Raw genomic sequence first — 15,323 nt, 5'->3', positions numbered from 1 at the left:
GCTAAAAAGAAAATTCAGCTGAGTGCAGAGCAAGCCAACGATGGTTTGGCCATGGTATTTTCATCACCTCCTTAAGCAGCAGAGGAATTGGCATAGAGGAGCCCACCTTAAGTCTGCAGCTGAATTTGCTTTGTGGCAGGATGATCCACACGACCTTGAAAAAATCCATAGTGGGAAAGTGTTTGCCTGTCTTGGACAACCCAGTGCCTCTGTTCTGGGAGCTGGGAGGCTGCTCCAATGCCTTTTGTTTCCACACTAAGGCAGTTCTCCCCACAACTGGGCCAAGGAAGCCTCAGCATATCTTACCTGTGTGGTGAATCCTCAGAGGTGGCAGCTCCTAGCAAGGATCCAGGTTTCACAGCACATGTCACAGCTGAGATGGCCACGATACACAGCGAATCATCATACAATTTCAGAAAGCTTCAACCCATACACAGCAGCATCACACCACTTCAGAAGGCTGCAAGAATCTTCCCTTCTTTTTCTTTAGCCTTTTATACTCCTCATCATTCATTCAGTGCACCTGAGTGTCCTCTGTTACCTTTGGTGGTTGCTCAGTGCCCCTGGGCACTCCATGGCTCATTGCTGTCAGTGCTGCTCACCTGCTTCTCACAGCTCTACCCACTGGGGATGAGGCTGGGCCACAGCCCCACTCCCAATTACCACAAACTGTGTGCCTACATCCATGAGAAATTTTGGGCATTTGAATATATTTCTCTATGCCAGAGACCCTTGGTCTTTCACACAAAATATGTGGCAAAAAAGCAAGTTAAAACTGCAGATATGCAGCAAGCCCATTCCTTAAGTTATGCACATCCCCAGGCCAAGGTCTAGGTATTGCTTTTTGGTTAAAAAGAGGAGTGGTTCAGAGACAGATAAAGGACTGTGATAAGGAACACCCCAGGATCTGAGGTGGCTGTACTCAGGTTGAAACATCCAGCTGCTGTCTCCTGACGCAACAGCTTCAGAGGGGGTGACTGATCTGCTGCTGTGCCTATGGCACCTGGTTGGGATGTTCAGTCTTTACAAAACTTGGACCTGCAGCCCAGGTGGTACCCAAGTCCTGGCTGCACATGGGAGCTGAAGCACCTGGCCCTGGAAGATGTTTCCTTGTGACTGCCTCAAGAGGCTCCTGCCCACAGGGGAAAGCCCATTCTTTGTAAATATTTCTCCTTTTCAGTATCTCTTCAATATGTTCAGTGTTTCACTTCAGCTTCTTCAAGAAAAGAATCCTAAAGAAAATTCCTGAGGATAAGGAAGATGGTGATCTTTCTGTCATAATCATGGTTTTTAGTAAAAAAATCCCATTTTCCAGAAAGGCTCCAAAAGCTAACTATTTTAACTTTGACCCTTTGGCAGCATCTGGAACATACCCTGCAGAACATCATTAGGAAAATGGTTCCTTGCAGAATTTGAAATAAAATACATAAACAAGGAAAAGAAGAAGGGTCTTGCAAGTCCAGAGGCAAGTTGGGATGCAAACAATGGGATCAGGGCAGGACAAGTGAATGACAAGAAGTTACCCCAGGTTTGCTCTCTGATCCTTCAAAGAATCTGTGGTTGTAAGTTTTTTAGGGGATTGATGGAGTTAGAAACCTTTCTTTAGAAACATTACATGTTATCTTGTAAATCAAACAACATACAATCAACAAGACTCCATCTGGTTCAATAGAAATAGATCTTTATTAATAACATGCACATCATACGTATATTTAAAATACATATACATTTTTTCTACTATTCACTTTAGAAAACAATTTCATAAAAACCTTCAGTCAGGTCCCAGGTAATTTTAAACATTAAAAGGCTTTTTTTTTACAGAACCAGTAGGTATTATTCCAATTATTTGGTGCATAATCACCATGTATTTAACATAATGCAGGCTCATGCATTTCAATAGAAATAGGTGTTCCTTTCTCTGCTTTGTCAATTGTGTCAAATATATGATGATATACTTGACAACACCTGCCACAGTTGTCATATGCAGCTGTGATTCCCTCCTGGGAGTGTTCTACAGGTGGTGTTTAAAATCTGGAGACAACTTTTTTATAACTTTCAGAGTTCCTGCGAGGAGCTCCTGGTACTGCAGGTGGCCCAGAGCCCAACTATGGCAGAAACCAGACAAACAGAATTTCATGAATGTTGGAGAGGAAAGCAATCTGAAAAAAGAAAAGAGGGAATTGGCAAATCCCCTCTCGTGGTCATGGCAAACTGAGGTCATGGTTGGGTTTCCCAAGGTCCTGCCAAGTACCAAATCAGATCTGTAGAGAGTGCACAGAGATACCAGCGATAGACGGTTTGCGGATTTACAGAACATTTACAAAGGCTCATACGAGGATGGGACTTTAAGGCACAATAGTCCATATACTCCACACATTCATTGGAAAACAGAAGTTCAATTTACAGTGCAAGAGAAATGTATTGAAGAGCTGAAGCAGCAGCTCGGGGGTCACTGTCACCGATAAGGCGGCGATTGAGGGCGATCTGCAGCCCCAGCCCCACACAAGCTCATGCACATGCTGAGCATCAAGCACACGAGGAGCCTCTCGGGCTCCAGAGTGAGGAAATCAGGTGATAACCCAAGCATTTACAGGATCAGGGCCCTAATGTCACAGAATCATGGGGTCATGGAATGGTTCGAGTTGGAAGAGACCTTAAAGACCGTCTGGTTCCAACCCTCCTGCCATGGGTGGGGACACACCTGCACTAGAGCAGGTTGCTCAAACTCAGTGTTGGGATTCTGCACCAGACCCCATCCACACCCACACTGTGGCCCCCACAAAGGTACCTCGTGCACCCTTCACCAGCATGTCCAGCCAGAAAAGCAGCACAAAGAAAACTCAACTCATGGAGACACTAATTACAGCCAAGTGTGCTGCTATTCCCAGGTGAAAATGAATTGTCCTAAGCCAGTCATTTTCAAAATGATCAGCTCTCCTCACCAAGTCTGTCCTGCTTACCCAGCTCATCTATATTCTCTCTGATGAATATTCTATCTCCAAGGCAACTGAGTCAAAGGGAAGCAAGGACTTTCTTTACATCCAGTGCAAACATAGCCCATATGTAGGAGTTCCTAATGCAGTCATAATAGAACATATATATATATATATATATAAAAATCTATCTCAGTGAAAGTTGACCACCTACAGACAGATTCTCACATCAGAAGCCAGAAGAGCTGAACTGTAGCTACAAACCCAAAAAAGAAAAATCACTGTATGTAGCTGTATTAAAATGCTGGTACCCAGTAACTTGGCAACTAAATGTTAAAATCAATGTAAGTATAAAATTCAAAAGGTGTCAAATATTTCGGGAGTCACTTGCAATGTTATTGCACATTTGTACTTCTTTATCACCCCATAAACTATTTTTAAGCATTCAAATCAAAATTTTCAGACCCACTTTTCAGCAGCACCAATGCTGGGCAAAGCAGAAGCAGTAAAAACTGAAGCAGACTAAAAGCATATAGAATAGCGAACCTTTGATTCAATTCCATATCAAAAAGTCATCCATAAAAAACTCAATTTGTTCTATAGAAAGAAATAATCCATTTTAACAACTCCTGGAGCAAGTGAAAATTAAAAAAAGAGACAATGTTGTTTTCTTCAAGAAGACAGCACATGAGAAAAACATGACTAAATTATCATCCTCTTTCCTAGGTAGCCCAAGGAGTTTTGTGACCTGATGCAGATTTTTGTCTGTTATATCTGTTCAGTTATCACAACGCCTTCACAGAGAAGCTTTCAATAGGCAAGAAAGTATCTTCCTCTTTCAGCAGGCACAAAACCTCTTCAAAGGTGAATCTGACAGGGCCAATGTTTTTTTGTTCAGGTGAGGTTAAAGACTTTGATCCTACTGAGCTTTTTCATTTCATTGAAACATTTCTAATTCTAAGTTAAAAGATTTGTTTATTGAAGCCAGAACCATCCTATGAATATAAAAAGTCAGTCAGCGAGAGAAAAGAAGCATTTAAGCATTTCCTGTACATGCTAGATTGTTATGAAATCAGATGAAAACCGACATGAAGAGGGAAAAAAAAAAAGCATAAATCAAACCACTTCAGAGTGGAAAATTACATGGTTTGAAAGATCAGAAGACAGGAGCAATTTTCCTTCACCATTCTCCCAGCCCTGGGTTGGCACGAAGCGTTCCCGGTGCCGCAGAGGCCAGAGGGCTCCTGCGGGATAATGGCACCTCTCACAACAGCAAATGGGCTTCTCTGCCAGCTCTTACTGGTCACACTGGGGCTGTCCTGTGGACCTGATCAGCAGCCTGGGCTCCACCAGCCCCCTGTTGAAGTGGACATGGCCCCTTTCCACTGGAAATTTCTCAAACTACATTGAAACCATTTCTCAAATCATGCAGCTGCACCAGCTACATGATTTTGGGCTGGTGCAAGCCCAGGGAGAGCAGGAATCAAACCATGCACAGCCAGGAAGCTCTGAGGCTGAGCTGCACTGGCTAAGGATTGAAAGACACTTTTCTAAGAGAGAAGTAAATATGACTTGTCTCAAAGCAAAAACAGAGATCTGAACAGTCATAATGACTAACAGCACCTCCCAAACAGCACTGCCCTGTTTTTTCAGCCTTCCCACAGTATCTGAGATGTTTATATTCTCCAGTTTGCAGGTTATCCTTGTTTTGAATTACACTGCTGACATTAATTTCTTTTTTCAAATTAAAAAAAAAAAAACACAAAACTGGATTTTACTGCTTCCTTCTGTCTCCTAAACCTCTACTGACTTCTAACTACTGATACCAGAGTTAACTTTGTTCTTCACACCTTTTTGCTTTTGCCTTTCTGCCTTTTCTCCAGCGCTAACACGTGCCTGGGAGCTGTGACGATATGTGCGACACACACGACCAGGGCGCTCTGAGCAGGGTGACAGGAGGAATCTGACACAAAAAGCACATTCCTGGCAAGCCACGGTATTTGTTCACACTATAGAATGCTTCAGAAATAGCATCAGCCACATCTGCAAGAGCAAAGCCTTTCAAAACAAATAAAAAATTATGTTCTTAGATATATATGTATATATATGTATATATATATATCTGCCTCCAGCTGAGTGTGCGCTATTATTTACTTTGTTTTAAAGCTTTAAAGTGGTGATAGCCAGCGAGGCAAAGCCAGCAGACCTGTAGGACTTTGACAGGCTTTGAACCATCTTGTGTTTGTTCAGCAGTTCTGGGATGCAGGTCCCTAACAGCTAATTTACAGGCTCGTTAATCACATTCCCCCAGGTTATAGTGCAATCTCTGCTTCTGACCCCATTGCTGGAGCATCATCTTTTCCCTAATGTTACTCTTTGGTATTTTCATGACGTAGCTTTGGCAGCTATGAAACTTTCCACTTGTAGTCATTCCATTTGCTGAACATCCCACATGCCATAGCTTGTGAAATATATATATTTACATATTTTAAAATTAATTCCCAGATTGAAATTAGACATTTCACTTAACCTGAAACATTATTACTAATGCTGAGCAGTTTCATCAGGAGAGCCTCTGAGGTCTTACCATCATCTGTCAGATACATTCATTCTCTGTCTATGAGAGTTGTCATTGTTTTTCTGCCTTTTATAGTCCACATAAAAAGAAATTGCTGTCTATTCCCTAGCACCAGTGTGAACCTCGGGCCACACAGCAAATTAGCATGCAAAGAAGTATTTGGGGAAACAGCTAGGGAAAGAGGCAAATGAAGTTAAGGGAACACTGATGATGGGCTGAAGAAACAATCTTTCCTGTGAGTCATTCTGGTTTGTATTAAAATAGCAAAGTAGATACCAGCTAAGAGATAATATAAGTAAAAAGTGAATGCAATTATTTTTAAAAAAAAACCAACCCACAAACCCTTGCAAATCTCAGTATAGAGTGTCTGTAAGTAGCAAGCGAGTTCAGTCTCTGAAAATCCTAAACTAAAGACTGATTCCTTTGGCACTGACTCCTTCATGGTCAAAGCAATTCTCAAAGAAACTTTCTGTCTACACTTTTACAGCAGATAACTTGTGTTTTACTCCTCACTGTTAGACTACTCCACTGCTTCAGGGGCTCCCCTTGCACCGGGGATGGTGTAATTTAACTGCGGGAGTGATTTGGAGCATCCGTATCTACACACAGGTAACTTTAAGCGCAGCTTTGTTTCCACAAACCGCCTTGCACGCAGTCTCTGCAGGTTTAGGACCTCTGTATTGCACCTCTCTGTGTGTACAGCAAGGTGCTTCACACCGGGGGTTAACAGCGGGGACTGCAGAGCATTTTCCAAAGCACCTTCCACTCGGCTCCCTGGCCTCCGCCTCCATTGCAAACACATCTGCAATTAGTGCCTCATCTCAACACCTCAACAAGCAGTCCAAGCATTCAGAAACAAACATCAGTGGGTCTAACAGCTACTTTAATTCATTTTATAAATAAGCAACTGAGAATTTTGCTCCAGGTGGCTGCCCGTGTAGCCCATCCCGTAGACGGCGTTCTCTGCAGAGTAAGGCACGATGCGATACGAGTGCAGCTCTTCATAATAGAGCGACTGGGAACAGCACTCCTGCACCATCAGCTTCAGCCGTTTTCGTGCGTCAGAGTAGGCAGTCCTATAGCACGGAGCCTCCTTAAAGTATTCATAGCTCTCCCTCTCTGTCTCTAGGTGAATCTTCCTCAACAGATTGTTAATTAATACAGACCTGCGGAGATAGGCTTCGGGGTCGTCCAGGAAGCGGAGTTTCTGGAGAGACAGTTTTAGGATACAAGTCCGGTCCTCCGGTAGTATCAGGTGCTGGGGAGTAAATGGATGTTGTTTTGATTTTTTAAGGTTTTTTAAAGCTTTTCGAGTTTACATTTTTGCAATAAACTTTTTTACACACTTTTTGTAAATAACGTATCATTTTTACATTCTTTTATAGAAGTAGAGAAATTTAATAGACTAGTAGTTTGTCCAGTGTCGTTGGAGAGGTGGCACTTTCACCCTCCAATCCACTGTCACCTTTAGAAAACTATAAATGCTAGAGTCAGAAAACAAACTTACCTTTTTTACCTTTACAATAACAACAACTCACATCATATTTTCTAGTATCCTATAGTAACAAATGGATGGGTCTTTAGCCTCAAGGAATGAAATTAGTGGGAGGGTGGGGTCTGGAGTGAGAGAGATACTCACTTTTGGACAATACTCATGGTAATCCTGATGTAAATGTTCTTCTTCTGCATATTTTCTCTTAAAGTAAGCTACTTTCGACGTCGTTAGTGTCTTTGGTAGGCCCCGAGCAGATCAGCTCTGCACAAAAGAGGAAAAAGAAAGTCAGTATTGGCCAGGATGGCTGCAGCATCACAGTCTGGGGTGTGCAGGGCAAGGAGGGATCCAGAGGGGGAGTGCAGCCAGGACAACACTCAGCCTCTGCCTGCAGCCCTCAACCCACTGGAAAAACAGTTGAGAGGCTGGAAAATGTGAAGCTGTCTCTGAAACAGCCACCCTCAGGCTTGCCAGCACAGCCAGCCCCTCTCCCTTGCCTGGAGTGACCACCACAGCACCGGGCACAGGCAGATCTCCTGGTCCTACAGCTGAGTGGGGTGTTGGGGCCAGCCACGGCCCCAAAGAGCAGGCAGGAGATGCTCTAGATGGGAATGTCACCGTGCACTGCAGGAGGGACCAGGATGGGGCCACCTGTGTGCAGGACAGGGGACCCTGTGCCCTGCTGTGGGGTGTGCGGGCCGAGGATTGGGTTTTGTTTTCCACCCATCATGCCCGGAGCTCCGCGGCTTCCCTGGAAAACCAATGCAGAGAGCATTCACTAGATGGTAGTGTTGTCTCAGAAGAGCCCCAGTGCAGCGGGAGGGTGATGGAATTGGTTTGTTCTCCGGGTGGCCTCAGTTTTTCAGGGCACAGAGGACAGAGGTTCAACATTTAGGATAAGAAAGGGAATTACTGGGCTTTTGTCCGGTGACAAGAGCCACGGCGAGGTCGGTTCCTCCAGAGCTGAGCCCTGCAGAGGACCAGCAGAGGGCACTTGCAGCCAGGCCTGGCTGCCTGATCTGAGCTTGCTCATCTCCCTGGAAAGGTGACATGGTCCTAATTCAGCACCTTAATGAGGTCCATAATTCCAGTGGTACTCAGCCTGGGGAGCACTGGGTCCCTCTGAGAGCCAGGACTGGGCTCTGCTTGGCTATTCACCAGAAAACATGAGGAGCCCTGTGCATTTCTGGGAAGCACAGTCTCCTCCCAAACCATCCCTTTTATAAGAAATTTGTTATTTGCTTTTAAATGTACTTAAAAAAAAAAAAAAAAAAAAAAAAAAAAAAAAAAGGAAAAAAACCAAACAAAACAAAACCAAACCACAAACACAAACAAAAACAAAACAACCACCAAAGCTTTATTATACTGATGTCTAAAGGCAATCCAGGGGTAGAAAGTATCCAGAGACACTTCACAGATTAACTCAAAGTCGGGTCCTAAGGAAAATATTTTCTTCCCCAAATTGGGATCTCCTTGTGAGAGCATTTGAAACTTAGATTTTCTGAAAAAATAAAGGATTTGGTTCCCTGACACAATAGAAAAGCAATAATCTATTGCACAGACAGAACACAGACCTCATATTGCTGGAAGGATCCTTCCATGGGGCATGAGAGGCTCCTTGAGCCTTAGCTGCTGCTGGGGGTGATGAGATACCCACACAACCATTCCAGGGACTGACAGCATCTCTTCTTCACTGGCAGGAAGGAGCAATGTTGTCCCTTCCTTCTTCTACATCAAAAACCCACAAGAAGGGGCTGAAGAAAAAATCCCTTCCATGAGAGGATTCTTGCATTTTCTCACTGAATTTTAAGTCTGTGAGGATGGAGGTTTTTCATGAAGGATTCTACAGATCTGTGCAGAAAACTGACTGGTGGAGCAACACCCCATTTGGAGTCAAGACCCCTCAGCCCTGCTCTGGGTCCCATCAGGACATGGATGGCACTTCAGAGCAGCATTTCTCCAGGAGAGGGACTATTGCTCTTACAGTGGGACAACACTGCCAAGGTTGTCAGGGTTCTAGTTGCCCTGGACCACCACACACATCAGAGATGCTCCCAGCACCCACCTCAGCTCTCAAGGGCAAGGGCAGGGCTGTGGTCTTCACCATTCCACTGGCACTGAGTTTAAATCACAGGTTTAAATTCATATGCAGCAACCTTCTCTGCTTGCAGGTTTCATTCCAATATTTGAGTTACACCAGAGCCTGGGCAGCCTGGATATTTAATTACTCTGATATCGTGTTCTCCCAGGTGGAAACCACACTGTGCTGTGTTATCTGAGCACAACAACAAATGCATTTATCTCCCAATGCCATGGGATGGGAGAACATTACAGTTCTCCTCACACTGCTCTGAGGAAGACAAAGGTACAGACAGATGAAGTGACATTCCCATAGCCACCCAGGCTGTCAGGGCTGGTGCTGGCTGGCAGGAGCAGACAGAAAAATTGTATTTTGCTGAGGGACACACATGACCATCCTGGCAGTGGGTTCATTGAGTACCCAACTGGCATCCCCTTTCTGGGGTTAGGTTCAACACCAGCCTGGGACATACCCTTGGTTGCCTGAATTTAAATTTCTAAAGACCTTATGTCAACTAAAGTAGCAAAGTTGTCATGCCCTCCTCACCCCAACACCCATAACATAGTTTTGAAGCAAGGAAAGGAAGGGGAACAACGACCAAGCAAACACCAAGAGCGTCTCTAGGCTGTAAGTTTGGCTTGAAATGTGCTCTCAGTTTTAAATGAAAGACTACTTGAGGAGCAAAGTAGCCCCAAGCTGCTCAACACCACACCATCTGTCAGCAAATCCCAGCAGCTCCAAATCTGCAGAGCTTGGAGCACCCACTTCCCCAGCTCAGCAGCTCCCAGGGGCGGTCACAGGTGGCTCAGCTCCCCGGGAGGGAAGGGGTGCTGCCTGCACACCTGCGGGGTGAGACAGTGAGCTGGAAGCACTCAAGTCCCATCCCAGGGCTGCTCAAGAGAAGTTCAGGGTCTGTTCTTGTGATCAGTGCAGCGGCCATCCCACCACCACTCATTTCATCACCATCATCTTCTGTGGCTGCCGCTGGTGCCCACACATCTGTCTGCAGGTTCAGGGGAACAAGAGCACGAACTGTGACCTTGCACTGTGCCCTCAACACCAGCAGCGATGCTAAAGCCCTCGAGGGACCCCTCTCCATGCAGGAGGCTCGCAAGGACCAAGCCTTTCTCTAACCCTTATTGGAAGTCAGCACTCCATGCCTCTGTGCGTGCCTGGGAGCTGCTTGGCTGGGGTTACAGCCATCCAAGGCTGTAGTAATGCCGCAGTGAATCAGACCCTTAGTGTTTTGTTTAAATATAAACATTGAATCAGTGCTTTTTGTGTAGAAGGCTATTCTCGCGAGCCAAGTGTTTTGACAGCTCCAGCAAGGTGGTATGAGTCACTGCCTCTGCCTCACTCAAGCTCAGAGACAGATACATCTTAATCACATTACGTTTTTTCCAGCGCTACACCACAAGTCAAGGCACGGGGCCAAATCTCCCCACGGGGACCAACCAGCACAGCGCTGAGTCCTGAGCCTGAGGTTTGTCCTTCCAGCCTGGATGAGCGTCGGGAAAGCGCATTCAGCGTCCCGGCAGCGCTCAGCCGCAAGCCCTCTGCCGCTCCCCAAGGGCTCGGTGCAATTTGCAGCGGCGGGCGGTGCTGGGGGGCTCGGCAGCTCCTGCTGCCCGGTGTTTACACCCCGCCGGTGCGTGCCTGCTCGGAATGCACAGCACATCGGGGCGCGGCGGCTGGAGCTGCCATTAGCGCTAATGGAAGTTCGGAATATAAATCCCACGCGCGGCAGTGAGGGAATAGGCGCCTGTGTCTCAGGCTTGGAGCTCTCAGAGTCAGCTTCGCAAGGGCTTTAATTGTACTTTCAACAGAGCAAAATGTGTCCGTTCCTGTTTATTTCTCCAGGAATAATTATGGTGCTCTGTGGCGTGGTACTCGCAGAGTTATTAGGCATGTTTGGACAGAGGGCTGTCTTATCTAAATTGGATTGGAAATAGATTTATATCATGGCAACTTCCCATTTGAACTGCAAATTGCAGCAAAGTCACTTCACCTGCGCTCCTGCATCGCCCCAGTGACAGCAGCCCCTCTTCTGCATGAATTAATGCCGGGCGATTTCCACGGGGCTGCAGCCTAGCCGAGACAGGAGCTAAGACGGAGTTTAAAAAATGATTGAACATCCAGGAAAAAAACACCTGAGCTTGTGCTTTTGCATCTCAAACAACAGAGAGGGATCTGCAAGCCCCGGCTCTGCACAGCAGCCCCGGCACAGAACTTGTGCGTGAGCCCTTGGGAGCATTCCCCTCACCTGCCTGCTCCCGCACCTCCCCTACCTTTCCTCGGGAAGAAAATTCCTCCCTGCCTGCTCAGCGCTGCAGAGAAAAGGCTCGTCCGAATCGATACTCTTTGGTTGTTGATGCAGGCATCTGCAGGGGGTGAGCACGGAGCCGGCTGGCCGAGCCAGCCCCGCCAAGCTGCGCACCCGAGGTGGTGACTCAAATGTGCCGCTGCTCTGCAGGGTTCCTATCGCAGCCTAAAGGAGAGTGATCAATATGCGAGCTACAGCTGCCTGAGACGGAGACCTTCGCTGAGCATCTCTTGCGTGCTCAAACACAAAACCTGAGGCTTCTGAGCACACAGAAACTGGCCTTTATTATCAGCGGGAGACGTGACTTTGACATGGCAGGACGTACCATCACGTCCTTGCGACTGCTGTCAAACCGCGGTGATAAACTCCCCCGTCTCCAACCTTCAGAGCGCTCGCAATTAGGGGGTGCTCAGCTGAAACGTGCGCCTGGTTTCACATGCTCTGCTGCTGCTTTTCTCCTTTCCTAGGGCAGCATAAGCAGCTGGTCCCACTGTGGGACTCCCAGCTGATAATGCAAAGCTACCGGACCACAGGCAGAGGAACATGTGGATCGAAAACACATGCCAGCCCCAGGATTTCACGCGGCTGCCAATCGATGGCAGCCCTTCTAGCATATCAAGCCTTATCAGCCAGAGCAAGCCCCCTTTTCTTGACTCACGGCGAGGTGGGGACCCCCAGCCGCACTCTTGTCTGCTGGCTTTGCACTTTAAACCCGCCTTTTAGTTTGCTGATTGCTGTGCAGATCTCCCTAATTGCAGATTCTCCCTGGGCACAAGCATCTGAATAGCTCTCGTGAGGGCATGAAGGCATGAGACTTAATGGCTGAATGACTATTCCTGTCTCCATCCTTAGAGTCCCACTGCTTTCCCCAAGAGAATAAAAAAATAATTCCAGGTTCACCCCCTTTCGACATTAATCCAAATAAATTCCCTCACTCAGCCCAACCAGCTGAAGTTTGCAAACTTGTTAGTTACCTGAGGATGCGGAGTCAGTCTGCAAAGGGTCTTTCTGGGGTAATCTCAGCAGTTCTGGTAAGATTTCTCCCTTGCACGGGCTCAGCGAGCATTTCTGGCAGCACGGCACTGCTGAACGGTCACCTGCCGTGGTGGATCAAGGAGAAACACACATGGCTCAGGTGGCAAAATCAGGACAAACACAGCGAGCAGCTGGACCACAAGAGGAGAAAGTGCTATTTCAGCATCCCCACAGGGCTTAGTAACAGGGATAAATAAGAGTCCTGATGTTACACCCAATTCTCTAACTTTGACCTTGCTTCCTGGAGTCCCTTTCACACATCAGGAAAGGAGATAAAACATTAAGGAAAAAAACGTGTCAGTCTCTCAGTGGTGTAACTATAATCCACTCAGAGCAAATGCTGCAAAAATACAGCTTGCTCCTCTAAATATCCGGATGTTTCTGGAGCTAGAACATTAATTCTGCCCCAATCACCTCTTAAAATGGCACATTACTTTCTCCATTAATTCTTGTCAACCTCAGAGGAAAGCTAAAGGGCTACTATTAAAACCATGCCATTATTTTGAGTAGCAGCATTAATTTTCCATCATACACTCTCACACTGCCCGCAGAGCAGTACAGGTCTGGGGAAAGTCAGATTCCCATTTCCCTTTAACAGGGTGCACATTTCAGAGTTTGCCTGACATACATTTTCCAGGCGGATGCCTTGCCTTCCGGGTGAAGCATTTGGCACGCTGTAGTAAGAACATCTCCCACTCTCATGGGGAAATACGATCACAGATACATGTGTATACTTAAACTCTGCACTTTTACATGTGTGTGCCAGAGACACTCAGACTTTTTGAGTACATGAACGAAATTAGATATATCTAAATCCTGCAAGAGAGAAAGGAAAAGAGAGCTCGTGTGTGTGTGCATACTCGCGTCTCGCAGCTCTAAGACAACTAAATTTAGACAGTTGTGTCATCCCAGAGGATGACAGCATTAACAGGCGATGGAAAGAGGAGCTATGGTTACTTTTCAGAGTTCAGCTCTGACCGTAAAAAAAAAAGGACTCTGATTGAAACGACCTTTTGTAGAGTCCGGCAGAGCAGCAGCACCTCTGCCCGTGGCACTGCGGGACGCGCGGAGCCTCCCTCTCGGCTCTTCCCTCTCCCACGCTGCAGAAAAGGCACGAGAGCTCCCAAACAAACGCAAAACTTACTCCACGCCAACAGCCACCTGCTAAACCCTTTGGAGCAGATCCCACCAGCAAAGCCCCACACCACCTCGCTGACACGGGCAACCCCACAGCTCGCTGCCCCCAGCCGCCGCCGGCTCAGCGGCACTCACCCCAGCGAGCCCCGGCTCCAGAGGGAGGGCTGCTCCGTCCTTCCCTCGCTGCTCCTGGACGAGGTGGCGGCGGTGCTGCTGGTGGCGGCGGCGGTGGCAGCTCCTGCGGGTCCCTGCAGCCACTGAGGAGCGCATCACCTCCCGGCCGCAGCCCGCGGAGGTGGGTGCCCAGATGTTCCCCGCGCGGATTGGTCCAGCGGGAGCAGATGTTGCCCGGTTGCTAGGAGCGTTGCTAGGAGCGCTGCTAGGAGACGGTGACGCTCTCTCCATCACTGGCGCGACTCGAGGCCGCGGGGAGGGAGGGAGGGAAGGAGAGAGAGAGGAAGGGAGGAGGAAGAGGGGAGGAGGGAGGAGCGGGTCCCGCCACCGGGATGCTCCGCGCCGGGCCGGGCCGTGCCGGGCTGCGGGGTGAGCCGGAGGATGGAGCGGGCGCCGCGGCTCAGAGCTGGACAGGCGGTGAGGAGCTGCCTGGGGCTCGCGGCAGAGGATGGGGACGTGAAACGCCAGAACCGGGAGTGGGGAGCAGCCTGGGGAGGGGGTGGGCAAGGGGGACCATAAAACCTCCCGTCAGGGCGGACTGAGGGATGCGCGGAGCGGGCCGGCAGCCGCGGAGGTGCCCAGCGCTGTTGCGGCACTGAGAGGGAGAGAGCTCTGCTCGCTTCAGGGCAAGACTGGGAGAAATACAACCCAGCGCCTGGAAGGGCTGGAGGGAGAGGAGTTCAATTCGGTCCTGCTGGCAGAGAGCCGAGCTCTTCTGCTCTCTTACTGGGTCATGCTCCTCTTCCCTCCTGATTTATGATTCTTCCTTTTCCCTCCATGCCCACCGTCAGATCCTGGCCCACTTTTTCCCCTGAGATTTTGGGATGTTCCACCACGGTGCCCTGGGTCCCATCCTGGCACTTACACCCATGATCCCATGACCAGAAATTGGATTGCTGTAGGGAAAAAAGCTGCACAGCAATACAACCCAGACCTCCTCTCAAATGAAAGAGCAGGTTACTGTGGGATAGGACAACTCCTGCATCTCAGCCAGATTTTATTGCTGAGCACATTCCTCAGGGTAATAGGTGGGACAGCAGGCTCAGCCTCCCCTCACAACCAAGGGTCCACCCAGAAAGGCCCAGAAACAGATCAAAAGGAGTCAGTAAAATCCTACCTGTGTAATACAGGTGTGCAAAAAGAGGGGAAATCCCTTTTCCTGAAAGCTTAGCTCTGTATGTAAATACTGGAAGATAGGAAGGTAAAAAAAAGTTTTGTTTTGTTTTTTTTTTTAATACACCAGCTATGTGTAGGGACCTTCTCTGGAAGAAGTGGGTCACTCCCAGAGTGAAAAGGAGTTGCACAAGATGAGCTTTTCTGGACAGCCAAATTGGTGCCAATGGCTGCACTGGAGTTACTGGTACAGCACTGGCTTAGATCAGCCCCAGCACCAAGCCTGGGCTTTGATCAGGACTTTTCTGCAAGAAGAAACATCTCTAAACAATAATTTTTTTTTCTCTGCACCTGCCAGCTGTGTCCATTTCCTCACAACTACCATGGAGGAAGGACGCTGTTGCTCCTGACAGACTCACATTCATGCCACAGCCTCCCTATCCAAGCAGTCACTCAGT

General features: G+C 47.8%; 1 long non-coding RNA gene across 1 annotated transcript; it reads right to left on the bottom strand.

Moving 5' to 3' along the window:
- Positions 1 to 1,664: 1,664 nt before the first annotated feature.
- Positions 1,665 to 13,889, bottom strand: LOC128809519 (uncharacterized). The gene is made up of 4 exons (XR_008437749.1): positions 13,714 to 13,889; positions 12,381 to 12,503; positions 7,151 to 7,267; positions 1,665 to 6,769 (listed from the first exon to the last, which is right to left on the bottom strand). It is a non-coding gene; the product is annotated as an uncharacterized LOC128809519 (long non-coding RNA).
- Between the last annotated feature and the right edge of the window lie 1,434 nt (positions 13,890 to 15,323).

This window comes from Vidua macroura, chromosome 6 (genome assembly GCF_024509145.1).
Source record: "Vidua macroura isolate BioBank_ID:100142 chromosome 6, ASM2450914v1, whole genome shotgun sequence".
Taxonomy (NCBI): domain Eukaryota; kingdom Metazoa; phylum Chordata; class Aves; order Passeriformes; family Viduidae; genus Vidua; species Vidua macroura.
The sequence above is the reverse complement of the archived record's forward strand: the minus strand, read 5'-3'. Positions and strand labels throughout refer to the sequence as shown.